Source organism: Protopterus annectens, chromosome 10.part0 (genome assembly GCF_019279795.1).
Source record: "Protopterus annectens isolate FY-2018-M chromosome 10.part0, PAN1.0, whole genome shotgun sequence".
NCBI classification, from domain to species: Eukaryota; Metazoa; Chordata; order Ceratodontiformes; family Protopteridae; genus Protopterus; species Protopterus annectens.
The window spans coordinates 1,493,307,409-1,493,327,501 of NC_056744.1; positions in this window are offsets into that span (position 1 = coordinate 1,493,307,409).

The following is a 20,093-nucleotide window of genomic DNA, read 5'->3' on the forward strand; positions in this document are numbered from 1 at the left end:
TGGCGTCACTATGCCTCAACTTGGAAGAGGTACGCAGGAACCTACATAGGGTTCACCCAGGCAAAGCATCTGGTCCGGATATGATCCCAGGGAGGCTACTTAAAAACTGTGCTGATCAGCTGGCACTAGTCTTCACTGACATTTTCAATATATCTCTCAGCCAGGGAAAAGTGCCCAAATGCTTCAAGGCCACCGACATTATCCCTCTGCCCAAGAAACCATCTCCATCATCATTAAATGATTATCAGCCAATTGCACTTACCTCAGTAGTGATGAAGTGTTTCGAAAAATGGTCAAGGATCACATAACATCCTGACTACCTGCTACATTTGATCCTTTTCAATTTGCATACAGGCCAAATCGTTCTACTGGGAATGCCATAGCCTTAACATTTCATCACACCTTGGACCACCTGGAAAATAAGGACTGTTATGTATGCATGCTCTTCACAGACTTCAGCTCTGCCTTCAATACAGTAATTCCACAACAACTGCTGTCTAAGCTGAATAATCTAGGCATAGAAAACAAAATATGCAACTGGATCCCCGACTTCCTGACTGAAAGGCCACAAATAGTTCTATCTGGAAAACATCACTCAAACAGCATCACCCTCAACACCGGGGTCCCACAAGGTTGTGTACTCACTCCACTTCTTTTCACAATTCTAACACATGACTGCACAGCTAAGCATCATTCAAACAGAATCATCAAATTTGCAGATAACACCACAGTAATTGGCCTTATCAAGAAGGAAGATGAGGAAGCCTACAGGGAGGAGGTGACCCAACTCGTTCATTGGTACACTGACAACAACTTAGCACTAAATGTTGGGAAAACCAAGGAAATCATCATCGATTTTTGGAAGGTAAATAAGCCACACACCCCTATCGTCATCAATGGTGCCACAGTGGAGAGTGTTAGTAGCACCAAATTCCTAGGGATACATATCTCACAAGACCTCAGTTGGACCACAAACACTTCCTACATTATAAAGAGAGCTCAACAACACCTCCACTTCTTTAGGAGACTTCGCAGAGCTAACATCCCCCCACAGGTCCTACTTACCTTCCACAGAGCCACAACTGAGAGCGTACTGACAAACATCATTGTCTGGTATGGAAATTGCTCTCAAGCCGATCGGAAGGCACCGGATAAGATCATTAAACAAGCCACAAACATCATTGGCTCCAACCTTCAGTCCCTACAGGACATATATTCAAACAGATGCTATGACGGAGTTCGAAAACTACTGAGGGATATACATCATCCGGCCTATGGACTGTTCAAACTCCTGCCAACCAAGAAGCGCTACAGAAGCATTAAATGCAGGACATCCAGATTCCATAACAGCTTCTTCCCACGTGCTATCAGACTGCTGAACAACAAACCCATAGCCTAACTGCTAAATGGGTAAACAGACATTATTTATGTGCAATATGTCATTGTTATCTACATAGCTCACTTTACACTTTATACATTATTGTGTTTATTTTTAGTATCTTATTTTTGATTTCTATTTCAGTATTTTTAGATTATTATTAATCTTCCTTCTGTAAACTATAATTCGTATGGTACAAGCCTGACTATCGAAATTTCATGCAGTGACATGCACTTTTTCCTCTGTGTTGATCTGAATGACAATAAAGTTTACTTTGACCAAAATGTCAAACTACTAAAACAGCGAATGGCCAAAAAACGGCACACATAAACAACTATATTTAAGTGGGGGGTTTTGTCCCCCACACCTCTCAATGTGGGGGGGGGGCCCTAACTAAATATTCTAACTCCGAGACCACACTACACTCAGGAAATGGGCAGGTGTCAGGGAATGGCCAACCAATTTCTTTTCATTGGAAAGAACTCAGTTATATGGCCATTTGCTATTTTAGTAGTTCGACCTTTTGGTGTTGAACATTTCAGAGTCGACATTGTGAGCTGTCGACAATTTAATATAGACCCAAATTTGCACAGCTTCAACAGTCAGATATGGATATTTCTGTAATGTCTTTCTTATTGGCACTGTATTATACTTAATCAGTGTTGTAGTTGAAAGGGAGCATTGTACCGGGATATTTAACCATTTAAATTAATAAATACAACAAAAGAAAGGAAAAAATGTAAGGAGTATGGCTAGAGATTGCAGAGGAGGAGAAGAAAACTTTATTCCTTGTTTGGATATTCCATTCACAAAATGGGTGGAACCCAAAAAAGAAGAAAGGGGGCATGATGATAAGTTCATATCCGGTAACCATGTTTGAGTGGGACAAAAAGAAAGCTTTAGCACCACAGCAGCTGCTATACAAGGTCTAAATGGCAATACAATCAGCAAGAGAAAGAGAGCGGTATTGCTGTGACTAAACTCATCCTACAGTCTTGGTGAATTCCTTCATGTGGGGGAATCTGTTTTTACAAAATCTTACTAGGATGACATGATATGTAGACTGTGTCTTATCTATCATAGAGAAAGGTAGGTCAAAAAATAAAAAAAAGAAGACTGGCTGCACAGGTCCCAGGATAAAAAAGTGTCCATTCCTGTTATGCTCACTGGTGCCAGGACAATAAAAAAGATCACAAAAGGAGAAGTAAGAAGTTTAGCAAAGTTGAAATTAAACAAATAGAAACTGAAGTGGTAGGCCATTAGTGCAGTGAAGTTGTTAGTATGAAAACTCCAATACAGGAAGAATATCAGCACCATAGGCTGATGAGTTTCTTGATGGAGTAGTATCAGTTGGAGCAGGATCTCAAGAAAATATGCTGCAAAGTAATGCTCTAGAATCTTCTGTAGGACTCTCGCATGACAGTCTGGATAGACTTGCACAGCATAGGAAAGAGCATGAAACAGTGAGAATTCTGACACAGACAATATTGCTACATGATGAGCTAATAAGGCCTTAGATGGCAAAGTAGCAAACTGAGCAAGATACATCGGAAGAAGATACATCACAGGACATTGTTCTGGAACCTTCCACAGGAAATTCTCACAAAAGTCCAGTTAGAATTGCACAGCAAGTGGAGAGAATAGAATATAGAGATGAAATAGGATGTTCTCATTCAAAAGAAAATGATCTAGGGGAAGATGGACAGATACATTAAAAGTTGTTGTATCTTTCGGCTTTTCTCGGTTAGGGGTCACCACAGTGGAACTCTGGTCCACTAATGATTGGCAGTAAATTTTTACGTGCCGAGTTGCCGGTCCTAACGCACAACCTTCAATGAAGGTATGCCCATTCACACATGTCTCCACACAGAAGACGCTCTAACTCAGAATCGAACAGGCAGTGTCTTGCTGTGAGACGACAACGCTACCACAGCACCACCACCACCGCAGTTATAGATTAAAAGTGACAAAGGAAATAGATTACATAAATTAGATAAGACTCAAAAATGTTTGAGAACTGGTGAAAAAATGAACACAGTAAATGGGACTGCTAAGATAAACTCATGTAATGTAACATAAATACATAGGATATACTACTGTGCAGCTAAGCCAATAACAGATAAGTGTTACCAGAGAAATTTGGAGTAAAAAAGGAAATGAAGGGAACAAATGCAGTAGAATGTCACAAGAGTAGCACAGAATATGGAAAACTGCAACAAATATAATACGAGACATCTTTGTTAGACGAAGGATTATCAGAAATTCTTAGAAAGATAAATGTAGTAAAAACAACACAATATTAAAACAGTCTAAGATTTATCATACGCTTTATAATAACAAACTAAAAATATCAGTACAGGCAGAAAAAATAGAATGCATGCAGATAAATATTAAGGAAAAGTAAAAAAACAGGCAAATTACTGGTCTCCCTTTCAGGTTTTATCAAGAATTAGGAAACAATGCCAAAAGAAATATAAACAAAACCAAAAAAGAAGAGGTGGGTGTATTTTGGCAAAACATTTATGTAGACCATGTTGACTGCAACAAAGATGCCAAATGAATAGAAAAGTTAAAAGAAACAGTAAAAGCTCTAATATAAATTACATGAAATGGGAGGAAATAGCCAGGCAGAGTAAGACAAAATTAAGAAAAGCTCATGAATGTAAAACCATGGGTTCAGATGCAGTACCTAACTTCTGGCTAAAGGTATTAACATCTTTACACAAAGATTTAGCTATGTGTAAAAATTACTTATATGCACATCCCAAATAGACACTAACCTAGTTAAGAACAGCAAAAAAACAACCTTTTTCTTTAGAGTAAATCTGCAAGCCATTCTAAGAACTATAGACCAATAACTCGTCTTCCAACAATACGTAAATGATATACTGGAACTGATTCTGAATTTATAGCCATCTAGAAAAAAATAATCATGACAAAAAGGTAATACTGTAAAAGAAAGTCATATAGAAAAAAGGATCATCTATTGTAAAACAAAGAGACAACACAGAGCTGTAAAAAGGGAAGGCTCCAAGTATGGTATGGATAGATTACAAAAAACTTCAACAGTATCCCACATTCATGGTTTATGGAATGCTAAAAGATGTATAAGATCCACTTATTAACTGCAGATACAGTGATCACTTACATAGCTTTATAGGTAAGTACTAGGCTAGCTGCCATTCTGGCCATTTTAAGACTAGCCAGTTTCCCTTTTTGTCTAGAAATAACCCATTCCATTTGATTTTGCATTTGCCTTACCCATCTCATGAACAATAATTGTATATTACCCCTAATGATAATAACCAGGATCATATCATAGATAATTTGAGGGGACCCATACATGGGATAAAGCATTTATGAGCTGCCTCTGTCTATTAGTAGTTCAGGAGCCAGTCCTGGGTAACTTTTCTGTTTCTCATCCATAGATCTACACTGTGCTTGAATATGGATTTGGATAAACTTTATTTTATGTGGATGGGGAATCTGTTCCACAGCAGAGGTATCCCTCTGTGAGATATACCTATCACTCCAAACCATTTTGTTGAAATTGCACAACAGGTTTAGATCTCAAGACTGAGTATTTCCTGAGGCTATTTGACTTGCTGATGTGCAGCAAATTCATCAGTAAAGAGTTGGAGGATGCATTGTATGTTAGACACAGGTCACTTCTTAGTAGTCACTGGGATACCTAGTATAGTAAAAGGGCTTTAAAACGGTCCATGTAGGACATGTTGTTCAGGCCTTGTATCTTATTAGTAAGGTATCTCTGTGGGCATTCCAGTTGTTATGTGTGTCTGGACAGATACATGCCAAAGTGGGCATTATATTAAATTACTGGCCTAATGAGGACTGAGTAAAGGGGGACAATGGCATCCTTAGATCCAGTCACAGTCCCTTTGTTTATAAGCTGTGCAATGTAGAAGGATTTTCTTAAAATAGATACATGTTGGTCAAATGTTAGGTCACTGTCCCCATAATTTCCCAAATCCCGAACAACTAGGTCAACTCTTAGGGGTGTATTTTCAATGTGGTAGTTCCCTGGGCTAGATGACTTCCCAATGGATACAATAATGCATTTTATTGCATTTACTTTCAATCCATAATTTTTACACCAGTTACTTGTTTGGAAAAACCTTCCTGCAAGATGGCTAAGTCATTTGAGGATTCAGTGACTGCTTCTAGCTTGCAGTCATTTACAAACATAGTCATCCAGACCATCTTGTTATTGGCTTTTGCTTCAGAAAAGTAGATGCCAACTAGGAGAGGTCCTAGCACAGATGATACTTACCGGGTGACTGGTCTTTTTTTTTTTTTAAGGTAACTTCCCGTATTTTGATTATATGCATCCTATCTTTGAGCAAACTGGCAATCCAGGAGGTAGTAGAGGAATTTATTTCTAGTTTATTTAACTTTTCTACTATGCCTGAGTGGAGAATTGTATCAAAAGCTTTGGCCGGGTCAAGGCATGTGTTCTGTACATTATAGTGACTATAAAAACAGTGGCAAACCACTTTGCAGCTGAGCCATGACAAATGACAGAAATTCAAAAGGGAACATTCCAGGGTGATTCTTTGTCACCAGTGTATGTTATTTTCTTAGCCTTAACCTACTAAGTTTTTTACTTCATTGACTAGACTGTGGTTACAGCCTTACTACCAGAAACCAGCCTTGTGCAAAGACATCTCATCTACGTTTTATGCATGATTTAAAATTTATAGTTCATTAGATGATGATATGAAAGCGCAGTAACAGTGGCTAAAGTTTTCAGATGATACAAGATTGACATTTAGTTCTGATAAAAGTACAAAAGCAAAAAGGAAAGCTGCAGCATATCTGGAAGAAGAATGTGATATAAAAGAACTTGAGCAGGAATGAGAGTATAAATATGTCGGAATAGATGAAGGGTGACCAGTAAAACATGAACACATGAGAACTAAGCTTAGAAAGGAATACGTCAGAAGTCTAAAACTAATATTGAAAACTAAAATGACATCTAGGAATAAAGTTCAAGCTATAAATCAGTATGCTAGTCCTGTTCTAACTGATAGTTTCAGCATGATGGACTGGCCTTAAACAGCATTGAATGAGTTGACAATAAAACAAGAAAATACTTCATGCTTACCAAATAATATACAAAGGCTAGTGCATACCAAGATTATATATCCCCTGATTTGATGGAGGAATGGGCCTCCTTGAAACTGACTACACACATTGGTCTGCAATTGTGGGACTACTAAAGGATTTCTGACATCATCTGATCTAAATGTAGTGAACATTGTAAAGCATGAAGCGAAGAAGTCTAAATTCAGTAGAAGCATTTTGGAAATGAGTGAGAATGGAAATCTAACCAAAAGTAGATAATAATCAGATGACACATGGAAATGCCAAAAAAAAAAAAAAAACAACAAAGAATATAAAGAAAAAAGACAAGAAGGAAAGGCCAATGAAAAACTCAAAAGTATAGTGGCAAGTACTGAAAGCTTCTAGAACAACCACAAGGACTGATGCAAGATTGGTTAAGGAGAGGTAAATTTAAACCAAAAGATGAAATGCTAACAGTGGCAGACCAGGACAGTGGATTATGCACACTTTCGTTTACAAAGTCTGTAGGAAAGGTAGGAGAAACTAGCAAATGTAGGATCTGTAAAACAGAACTGGATACACCTCATTGCTGGTTGTGATACACTCATGGCTGAGAGTCAGTGACAGCACTATGGGGGGCACATGGAGAAAAGTACTCCCACAGAGTGCCCCAGTCACTGGAATCACCTTGCAGTATTCGATTTTCCCTTATGCAGAAGCATTCATAAAAAAACAGAGTTACATTGCTTTTGTAACTTCTGCTTTCTGTTTCAAGCAAAAGTTGAGAATGCAGGTGTTGGAAACAAACTCGTGTGTGTGTGTATGTGTGTGTGTGTGTGTGTGTGTGTGTGTGTGTGTGTGTGTGTGTGTGTGTGTGTGTGTGTGTGTGTGTTTGTAAAATGCCCAATTCAAGTGTTATCTAATTACATTGACTGTTGTTTTTTTCTTTAATAAATCACTGAGAGAATTTCACAATTCTCATTGTTCAGGAAATGCATGTCTAAGCAGTACCTGTTGTTTTGTTAACCTTTTAAGTGAATAAGAATTGTTTACAGCTCACACTGTTAATGGACTGCTTCTTATAGTCAAAACTACAGGCCTTGAATCCTCCCACCACCATTTACCTCACTCGGACAATACAACTGGAGTCCCGAAAAAGGGGCACTTTCTCCAGTGGGTTTACCTAACAGTAAATAAAACACTATTAAAACTTGTCCACCCCCCACATTATTTTTGGCTTTGTCCAAAATTCTTGAGCAAAGAAATTGGGAATTATTTTGTTCGTTTTGTTGTAAAATTTGTGGTTTTCTGGCAAACCGTTGCTGACTGTGGTCACTAGATAATGGCAGGCATATGAGTTCAGATTTTGTATCCTTCAGAAAATGCTTGAGATTGGGGCGTGGCCAAGGATGAACACAGGATAGCATCAGATTTCTTCAGCTCCACCAACATAACTACACTGACAGGAAATTATTACTTCAAAATTCAACTAATGTAATAATTTTCTTTCTAAAACCGTTTGGAATATCAGTATCTTGTATAATATCTAAAAAAGAAAGAAAATTTAAATAATTTTCCTGTCAGAAATCTTCCTGGAAATTTCTCTTTCATCACTTCTGTTCAGAATGAGTTCCAGTAAGGCTAACAGTCAGGATTCCAGCATCAAGAAAGAGCTTCAGTCTTTACTATCAACTATTCAGCAACTAACAACTAAAATGGACAGACTGGATGCTAAAATTGATAACTTTATAGAGAAAACCACAAAACAAATGGATTTGCTACACCAAGATTTACAACATCAGAAAGCTCAGATTACAGGTATAGAAGAGACACTTAATGATATGGACAACAGAATTCAGGAAGAAGAAATTAACATTGAATTCTTATTGAAACAGAACACCCACCTTCAATCCAAACTAGATGACTTGGAAAACAGATCCAGACGCAATAATATAAGGAATTTTGGACTGCCAGAAAATATAGAAGGTAACAACATTACATCCTTTTTAAATACCTGGCTTCCCAAAACTTTAGATCTGTCAGAAGCATTTTCTTTTGGTATTGAAAGAGCCCATAGGTCTTTAGCTAATTCTAATATAAATAAAAAGTACCCTAGATCAGTTATTGTAAGATTTTTATCATCTTATGACAAGGAGATGGTATTAAAAGCTGCATGGGCTAAAGCACCTATAAAAATTAATGAAGCAACTGTGCGTTTTGACAATGACTATTCTTCCTTGGTAATATCAAAAAGAAAAGTCTTTTTGCCATTAATAAGAGAGCTTAAGAAAGCACAGTTCAAAACTCATCTTTTATTTCCTTCCAAGCTAAAAATCTTTTTACCGGATGGTCCTAGAATTTTTGAAGACTTGGACTCTGCTTTGCTGTATATTAAAAAAAATAAAATATTAGATAAAATAGAAGATATGGAATGGGCAAGTCCTTCCCTAAAGAGAATGGCAACAGGAACTTCTTGGAAAACTTCAGAGAAGCAAAAAAGACTAAAAAACAAATGACATGTTTTATATTTCTTTGAATTCTTTAATTATAGTTACTATATTTACAAGAAAGCCACAAATATCTTAAGGATTTATTCATAGTTATTTTTTTGTGTGCAAAGATCTGAATTTTGTTTTATAAATAATCAAACTTCCTGAGGAACAAATAACTTGATATGAATCAACTTGTTTCTCTTTGTGATAAAGAGACCTAAGTTTAGTAATTTGATACATTTCCTTTCTCTTCTTGTTTTAAATAATGGCATTTTCTTTAAACAAAACATTTTGTGAAGGGTGGGGGAGGGCAGGGAGAGGGATTAGATGAAAAATAGGAAATAAGGGGAAAAATAATTTATTATTTCTTTAAAATTATTTATGCTGTTTAAATACTGCTACTATACATTATACCATGACTTAATTGCTTAATACATGATTTCAAATAATATGTCATGATATAATTGCAGCTAACTAGAACTAAAGTAGTTGAAAGTAATATGTCTCATGTTCTACTTTATTAAAACAAACAGCAAGTAAAATATCTTTGTACATACTCCTTGTAGGTCCCTTTTTTTTTTTCTTCTTCTTTCTCTCTTATTTATAAAGTAATATGCTTCTAATAATACTGATATGTGTATGCAATAAGCTCTCACTGAGAAAATAAAATGGGCATATAAAAATAAGTTGTGTTTATGTCAAACAACTGAAGGCTTGGTTTCAATGTCATAGAGACTGCAATGACTTGTAAAATGCTTCGAGAAGCTTTTGCACTGTTTAGATCCATTTGTGTTACAAAATGAATGTCAGTCACTTACTTTTATTAAAATTCCCGCCAGAATGTTATGGGAGACAATTTGGGATGTGGGTTTCCTCGTGAATAGTGCCCTCGAGTCGTTTTAAAAGCTTCAACATTCAGAAAACATGCAGAGAAGCTGAAAGCAGCCATTTTGAACTTTGACCCCTGATTTCACACTGACTCATCGCAAATTCAAGAAGTAAACTGTTTCAGGAAGTAGAACTGCTGTAAATGCAGTTTTGTGATGAAAAACGGACTTTATGACATCCAAATGTGAGTTTTTCTTTATAATAGTTTACTTATTTAAAATGTAACTTATAAAATATAAAAGTTATAATGATTTTAAGTGACTTAATATGCCATAGTAAACAAATGAGATATTTTAGAAGGCATAGAAGGTAAAACTCATACACACTTGTTTTTGAAAGCTTATATGACTGCTACACTATAATGCATATAGATGCTTATGATTTAAAGATATGTAATGTTATAAATTATTTGCTTTGACTAACAGACAAGTATGTGCATCATTATGATTATATTTCAGAAGAAATTGTCATGTGACACATTTTAAAGCTGCAGTTCAGATATATATAATACAGATGGCTTTCATCACAATGATTTATGTATAACTAGGGATCAATATTGCTGTGTAGTAAGTTCTTTTAACTTATACATGAGAATAATCATTTTATTTAAATGGCAATAAGAAATATGAGAAGGAAGGTTCTGATGCAAGTAATTTAAAGTTTTAAAGCTACTAACTGTATTGCTATGGCAGAAAGTGGGAATACCCTAATATAAGTAATGTATGAGTCATAATAGCACGAGATAATAAATGTTATTGTATTCAAATGAGCATAAACATATAATAAGAACTTAATCTTACAAACTTTTATTAAACTACCATATGGATATTCCTTTTTTTTTTTTTTTTTTTTTTCTCTCTCTTCTTTGCTCCCATTACCAAGATTGTTAGAATGCTATTTTGATTATGAGTTTATTATATAGAATAGATGTACATAGCAATATTAGTTGTTTCTAAATGTTTTATATGTTTATATGAAGCTGTTTTATAAATTGTTTAGCCTTGTTATAGTAGATAATCAAATTAAATGAGGTTAACTTTAGTTAATAATAGTTAATATAGAATTAATTTGGTGGCAGCTGGAGTACTGCTGCTTAGGATAGGGGGATAACTTGAGTGGTATTTGCTACTCGAAGTTGGAGTTTTTAACTCCAGGCTGGGTGCACTGTTTAAACCAAACATTATTTTCATCTGATTATTGTTGTGTGTATATAGTTTTGACATCCACATCACATTTTATAAACTCATTGTCACTACAAATGAAAGTGAAAATTACACAAAATTCCATAAGATTTTCATTAAATACAGCTATAATCAATAGAACACCTAAAGGAGGAGACATAATAATACTTATTTTAGTTAATGTTATTCTGATTATATGTTCTATATGTTTATAAAAGTTAAATGGTAACTCTAAAAGGAATTTCTTTAAACATTAATGGATTGAATAACCCATGTAAAAGGGCAAGTTTAATGAGATATATTAATTTGCATAGAGCCAATTTAATATTCCTTCAAGAAACACATCTCCTGAAAAAGGATATAGATAAATTAGCCACTAATATACAGTCTTGGTTAGCTCAGAACACTCACAGAAAAAAAGAGGTGTGGCTATCTCATGGAACAAAAATATGCCCATACCTAAAACTATTAACTCTTATAAAGATGATAAAGGAATGTTCTGTATGGTTACAATACAGATTAATGGGAAAATATATACATTAATTAATGTATATTGGATACCTGGAATTGGCATTAATACAGTGAAACACCATCTCAATAAGATTATATCATTTTCTATAGGAGATATTATTTTAGCAGGTGATTTTAATTGTATATTGCATGAAAAGGATACTACCACTATAGGAAAAAGGAAAATCACATCTAATGCAAAACATTTAAAGGATTTTATTAATTTATATCATTTGAATGATATTAATAATCAGATAGATTCTAAATCATTACCATACACTTTTTTTCTAATAGATATAAAACTTATTCAAGAATAGATAGAGTCTTTATTTCTAACCAACTGGTAACAGACTTAATTAATTCCAAGATCATTTCATGTCCTATATCAGATCATAATTCAATTGTCTTTGAATTTATGGTAAAGAGTACTTATAATGTTCAGATCAAAAGAATACCAGCATACTTAACTCAACTAAAGGACTATAAAGATTATATACTTACTGAGGTGCAACATTTCTTAGACTTAAACACTACACCTGACGTCTCCATTATTTACATTTGGGATGCTCTAAAATCATATTTATATGGACAAAGTATCAGATGGTATAATAATAAAAGGAAATCATGGGATAAGGAATTAATAGACATTCAAAACAAATTAGACTCATATAAACATAATAATAAAGAAAATATTATGGACAAAAAAGTCATAGAGGAAATAAATAAATTAAATGAGAAATATAAAGAAATTTTAAGCCATAAAGTCAAAATAACATTAGAGAAATATAAGTTTACTTCTTACTCAATAAGTCCCAAATACTTACATAGACTTAAAAATAAAACAAAAAGGCTGAATAAACAAAATCACATCAAAGAAATGTTCTCTCCAGGGAAAAAGAAGAATGTCTCTAGTTTACCAGAAATATTAGATGAATTTAGAAATCACTTTCATAAAATTAACCATAATAACATTAATATGGATTCTAAAGATAAAATAAAGAAATTTATAACTACAAACATGAACAAAAAACTTAATAAACAACAGACCAAATTAATAGATAAAAATATTTCATATACAGAGGTTATTACACAAATAAACAAACTTAAATCAAACAAAGCACCTGGTAATGATGGTATTATTCCAGAGATTTATAAAATTCTTCCTAAGAGCACTTACTCATTAATACATAAGGTTTTCATTTCAGCCCAAAATGAGTTATCAACTCCCCCATCATGGCAATACACATTTATTTCACCAATTTTAAAACCCAATAAAGCCCCAACTAGATGCACTTCGTATAGACCTATTTCATTACTTAATGTTGACTATAAAACGTTCATGAATATTTTTGCTGATAGACAATCATTCCAGGTATAATAGATATAGATCAGACAGGCTTTATTATAAATAGAAATACTTTTGATAATATAAGGAGAACTTTAACGCTAATTGATTATGCAAACAGGAAAAAGAAAGACTTAACACTTATTAGTCTTGATATAAGTTCAGCTTTTGACTCAGTAAGTTGGGATTACTTGTTTATCTTATTGAAATGTACTAATTTCTCTGATGCATTTGTGAATTTAATTGAACATCTATATAAAGGAGCATTGGCTTACATTAAGATTGGAACATATGTCTCACAAAAAATACCCATATTAAAAGGTACAAAACAAGGGTGTCCACTTTCACCACTATTATTTACTTTAATAATGGAGCCCTGGGCTAATCTGATTAGAAACAGCACTGACATAGAAGGATTTGATATAGATGAAAACACAATATCTAAAATCCAACTTTTTGCAGATGATGTTCTAATTACGTCAGCAGGAACAAATTCTTCTATGCAGTCATTATTTGATAAAATGACAGATTTTAAAAATATCTCTGGTTTGATATTTAATGAAGAAAAAACTAAAATATTACCAATATACGCACTAAAAATTTCCTCACTAATGATTTTCACAAATATATACCCAACTCAGGTCAGATAACTTACTTAGGCATAATATTAACTAAAGATATTAAATCCATTATACATAATAATTATAGTAACTGTCTTCATAATATACAAAATCTTTTCAATAGTTGGAATAATATGTTTTTTACCATGGAAGAGAGACTCACAATTATTAAAATGATAATATTCCCAAAGATATTATACTTAATACAATCAATAATACTCCCACCTACAAAAATAATTATTAAGAAATTGAATTCACAAATGTTAAATTTCTTATGGGCACCTAATAGACCTAGGATTGCATTAAAGAATCATACTAATAGTTGGTCTCAAGGGGGCATTTCATTTCCAGACTTTAATTTATATGCTATCTCTTCTATTATAAAAGTTATTACTTTGTTAATAGATCAGTCATATGTTGCAAAATGGAAGGAATATTGGGAACTAATTAGTATTCACTTCATGAAAATATCACTAACTCACAAAAATACTATTGTAAATAACCCTATGTTATGGATACTAAAAGAATTTTGTACCTCATCTATTACACCAAAATATATAGCTAGTTACCCATTAAATATTATTATTAGATATCGTAATTTTATATTTATGCATCCTAAATATAAGGAATTGAACTTTATCCTATTCCCTATAATGTATACACAAGGTATTCATTTATCATCCACCTCTGAAAGAATTCTTCTAGTCACAGAGAATGATTTAAAGTATTGGAATCAGTTGCTGTCTGACAATAAAGTAAAAAATTTAGACTTCTTAAAGCAAGAATTTGATTTGAGAGAAACATGTTGGTTAGAGATTCAGACTTTTAGACAACATCTTATTAATAAACTTGATTTAATGTCTTTAACAGTTAAAGAATCTGTCCCAATTCTGATTGACTACTTGATATTAAATTTACAACATAGGGTTTCTGATAAAGGTAAGCTCTCACACATACATAAAATTATTAGAGAAGAAACACATTACAGTTCAGATACTTATTGGAATTATTTCATTTCCATTAATGGTGAATCACCAAAACAACAAGATAAACAATATATATTGAATCTGCTTATAAAACTACTTCTTCCATTAATTGGAGACTTTTTACTTGGAAATTTTTACATAGATCTTTCTATACACCCTTAATGATGAATAAAATAAACAATAAAGACAACATATGTAAGAGATGTAATGTAGAAATAAATGCTGATTGGGCACATATGTTTTATGACTGTATAAAATTGAAGGAATATTGGATGTTAATCAATGATTTTTTGCAGGCTCTTTTCACAGATAATTTCATAGTCTCTAAATCACTTATATTATTTAACACTCCTGTTCCTAAAAGTGTTAAAAAAGTTAAACTTCCCTTATTATGCCCCGGGATTCATGAACCCTGCGCCAGGCGCCCGCATAGCATTGGCGTTATAAGGCCAAATATGGCCACCGAGCGATTCAGGTATGAACCAATCCCACGTGCACTACCGGCGTGCGCCGGACCTGCGCCGCCCCGGCGTAGGTATGCTAAACACACTGTGTGCGGTATTGCACCATGCAAATGAAGGCAAATAGCGATCCACGAAGTGGCGCAGGCGTAGCATAAGGGCACGGCAATGTAAACCAAAAAAAACGGTTTACATTTACCCAAACATGACCAAGGAGTAACGGAAGGCTGTCAACGTCAGGTATCATACAGGTGCAATATGCCAATGGCGAAAGGCACCGAGAATGTCCAAAGAAAACATGCACAAAATGTAAATAATGACATAAATGGTATGTACGCAGAAACCACAGCAGAACCCCCGGACATGTGCACAGAAGGTGCAAAACAATGAAATAATATGACAATGTCCTAAAAGAGCAGTATAATACACATCAGCTGCACAGCCACCACACACCATAGTATGTATGGAAAGCCTCAACCCCAGCGCAAGGGTTGTCAAGGAGTGGCGGCAGTGTTCGGCGCCGTAACCATGTATTAGCAGTCAATGCCATGCAAATGAGGCAGATAATAGTGAATCGCAAAACCGCCGCCGGTGTAAGGATGGAGCAAACGGCGCAGCGGTATTACACCGAGGAGTGGCCTACACGGAATACATGTCAATCGCAGAGGGGTGTGCCACTGTAGGAGGAAGCACATTGGAGGCCAGCAAACATGGGCTGTACAATGCACATCACAGCAGCAGGACCGGCGTGTGAGGAAATAGATGCGCTGAGAGTACATAATGCGCGCACAGATGCATGTGCACGAGGATGACTACGTTCCCCAACCCAGTCATGTGACGGCCTCCCCGTCAACAACCACGGATATAGGAAGGTAATGCGGAGAATATGAGGAAATGCGGAAGCAGTGTAATTGGAGCCGTAATGAGCAATCAACACCAATCAATCCAGGAAGGGCAAACGGCGGCAGCTGACAACTCTGCATGCAGACTCCCGCAAAACGGGAAAGGGAGGCATAGGAATGCAAAGATAGTAGGGGATGTAGCAGAAATGCAAAGAGCAAAGAACCGAAATAGCACAGCCAAGTACAGAGGTAGCATTACGGCGGCAGACAAAATGCATCATATGCCATGTGCCTGCAGGATGCACTGCAGGCAATAGTAGGTGCAACGCAGAAACAGTAAGGTAAGATGCAAAGCTAAGCCAATGCAGGCAAGTGTAATGTAACACCAAAGGCAACAGCGTTGCAGTTGCAACGGTAAAACACGGAAGATAATCCACAGATACGGTCGCACAGACACACCCAATGACATCACCGGGTGTACAGCACAACAGTATAAAGTGTGAATGCACACAACACACAGCGCGATTTCCCAAACGCCGCACCGTAGGGTGTAAACACAGGGGAACTTTTAATATGTATATGTTGGGTGCCGCCGTGGCCGTGATGCATCGGTATGTGTCAGAGACAGACGGAGTTGCGGAGGAGGGTGCCGACAACTACCGTAGGCCTCAGAGGAGAAGGAGAGTGTTCAGACCAAGGGTGACCTACCAGGGGCTGCAAGACCTGGAGATAGTAGAGCGCTACAGGGTGGACAGGGACACGTTACAGCAAATAGTGGAGCTGTGCCGCCACGCCTGAGAACAAGAGACAACAGAGGGGAGCCCATCCCAGTGGACACAAAGGTATGTGTGAGCTTGCGAATACTGGCTACAGGTACCTTTCAAAGGCCAACCGGGATATAATGGGCATCTCACAGGCATCAGCATCCAGGGTACTACACCAGTTCCTGGATGCCATGTTACGACATGCCCATGAGTATATAAACTTCCCCAGATCTCAGGAGGAGTTGGCTAGCAATATGCGCCACTTCCACCGTGTGGCACAATACCGGAGGTACTGGGTGCGATAGACTGTACGCACATAGAAATCAAGTCACCACCGGGAGCAGGGTAGACGCTACATAAACCGCAAGGGATACCCTCCATCAATTGCCAGGTCGTGTGCAATGCGCAGGGCATTATCATGGATGTGTGTGCTGGCAGCCCTGGAAGCTACCACGACTCCCATATCTGGCATGCCTCACAGCTGTATCAGGTATTCGCCACATCACACAAGGTCACCTTGTGGGGATGCTGGCTATGCACTGGAGCCGTGGATGATGACACCCATCAGAAATGCACACACACACATGCAAGAACGCCATAATGAGGCACACGCACAAACCAGAATAATCATAGAGCGTGTGTTTGGGATGTTGAAATCACGGTTCCGGTGCTTGGATACATCCGCTGGAGCCTTGCAGTACTCTCCAGGCACATGTGCCCACATATTCATAGTATGTTGTATGCTACACAATATGATTCTGCGGAAACAGCTGCTGCAGGGACATAATGGTGTAGGGCCACCAAGCCCGCCACAACTGCCAAGGCAAGCACAGGCACAGAGCGTTCAGCGCCAAGAACACACTGTGCCAGCCCCAGTAGGTAGACGGAGGCGCACCAATATGCCTATGCCCTGGCAAAGAGGGAACGTATAGCACATACTCTGACAGCGTAGGCCCCATGGACTGACACCTCCCTACCTGCACACACAGTGAAATGGACGCCACACAAACATGTCCGCCCGTAATGTGTACCGTATGGGCGGACCTATGTGTGACTCCAACATAGGCACCACCCAAACACTGCACACCCAATAGCCAGCGGAGCATGGAACGCCAACACCTCAACCGCACGCCGGTCCTACAGCAGACGGCGTAGCCGTATGCTGCCACTTTCGGCGCAAGTCGACCACATATGTACTTATGTGCATACACAGATACGGAGATAGATATCATTACACACGTAGAAATATATGTACACATACACAGATATAAAGTACAACAGGTAAATATGGAATCCCAGGGATGCAAGTTTACAGAGAAGTAAGACGCGAAATCTCCACATAGTAAACATAGTGAACGACAACCCGATCATCCGGGAGGGTGGGCAGAGCAGGGAACGCCAGCCATGGAAATGTCAACCTGCATCAATGCATATCCGCGGGTCGGGATGATCGCCAGGCCACGGTACAGTAACAGGACATGTGCGTGTCATATTCATAGGATATGAGTGCGGAGGTACACACCGCCGCCGGCGATGCGGTCAACGTAGGTACTGTGTGCAACCATCGGTGCGAAAGCGGCAATATGTGTATGTGTGAGGTGAGGTTGTCGTGTGTTCCGCTGTGTGTGTGTAATGTGTGTGCCACTGTAAAATGTGTATGTAGGTGACATGTCACAGGCGGAGTGGAATAACATGCGTAGGCATACAGTACAGGAACCACAGGCGTATGTACAGCAGTACCCACAAAGTAGTACTGAGAGCTCCTCAGTGGCTAGGCGCATGGCGACGTAAAACGATGCAAAGCGGAAATGTCCCAGAATGTACCACAGGACCATAGCCAACAGGAGATGCAAAGGACGCATGTACAAACCATGACCGTATGTATGGCGGCCATATGGTAGACTCAACACGATACGTCGGCAACGTTACACAGCATCAGGCATGTACGGCGAAAATACGCATGTGCTATCCCGGCACCGATCGTGGCCACGTACCGTCCTGTAAATACCGCTGTGTGTTCCATGACTGTTAAGTAAGCAAGCACCACGCGAATAGGAGGCAACCGGTAGCATACAGGCCGTCCCAAGTACAGGACCACAATCACCGTAACTATCTGTGACAAAATGCCAATGGATAGTAGGCACGCATTTAACATCCGCAGATATATAACCGATGTGAAGGAGGAATACATGCAGGAAGCACACATGCAGGCGATACCGACACCACACGACATCAACAAAACAAACACTCCCAGAACAACAGACAGGTAACCTGCAGCTCCCCAAGCAGGGATGGAGCACACACACAAGCATACCGTGTATGTATAAATGCAAGGCCCACACCCGCACTGCCACCCACATCCGCAGATATACCCCATCGCACATATCAAAGGGATACCAGCCGAAACCGTAGCAAAAACATACAGGCAGTCAATGACAGCGGCATACCCGCAACAACCCGCATGGGAAACACTAGCAGCAGCTGATGCATCCCTGCATCCGTTGTGTACAGGAATATAACAGCTATGTTACACATCCGAATGCACAACGCCATCGACAGACGCCGCCAGGACACGGACACCCACATGTCGAACAAAATACCATACCCAACACACACAATCCACGGCTAACACCACAGCGAAATGTACCTGACACCACACATAGCGGATGCAGTCACACAAACATGATACAATACATACCATCCCCACGAAGGTAGTGCAAATAACCAACGCCCACACGAGGAATGAACCATGGCCTAGTTCCGACGCGTAACGTACGAATGGAGGAGGTGCACCGGTGATATGCGCATAAGTACACACCGAGGAACAGCTATTGGCGTGATGAACCCACATGCCTCAGGTGACGACGGATATAAGGAAGACTCCCTGGATATTCAAACCGTATGTTCATACCGAACAAATAGTGAAGACAACACTAACGTGTATCAAGCAAGTAGCGAGGAATACGGAACAAAAGACCGGAAAGGTATGTCGAACCCACGAGATGTACTGGTGTCTAACGCATGATACGTATGACGAATCTGCACTGTATGTGAACGGTGTGTGTAAGTAAAGATACCTGTCCATCAGGCAGAGAGTGGTGAAAGGTGGTTATGTAGTGCTAAGCCGCGGAGCATACCAACGACTGTGGACAACGTGTGCACAGCAGTGGGACAACATGTACACAGCCGGGATAACTCAAGGTCCGCCATAGGGATTTCAAACACAGAACAATGCCACCACCCACGCTGATGCTGGCAGTGGATATCCAACAATGAAGTGCCACAGCAGGGGATAGGACATGTATGTATAGTGTCACAGCACACATGTGTATGGGCATATACCGTCGATGTCATACGGAATGTGCGCACGACGTGCACGTATGCCTCGCAGTAGGGGTGACTATGTCAAGTATGTGTAATGCAAAGCTGTCATGATGGATATGTTCAGAAATCATAGACAGTATCACAGGCATAGCATGCATGATGGAGGGATGGCCTAATGTTATGTACATAAACAGGATATGTATGGCCTGCACATATG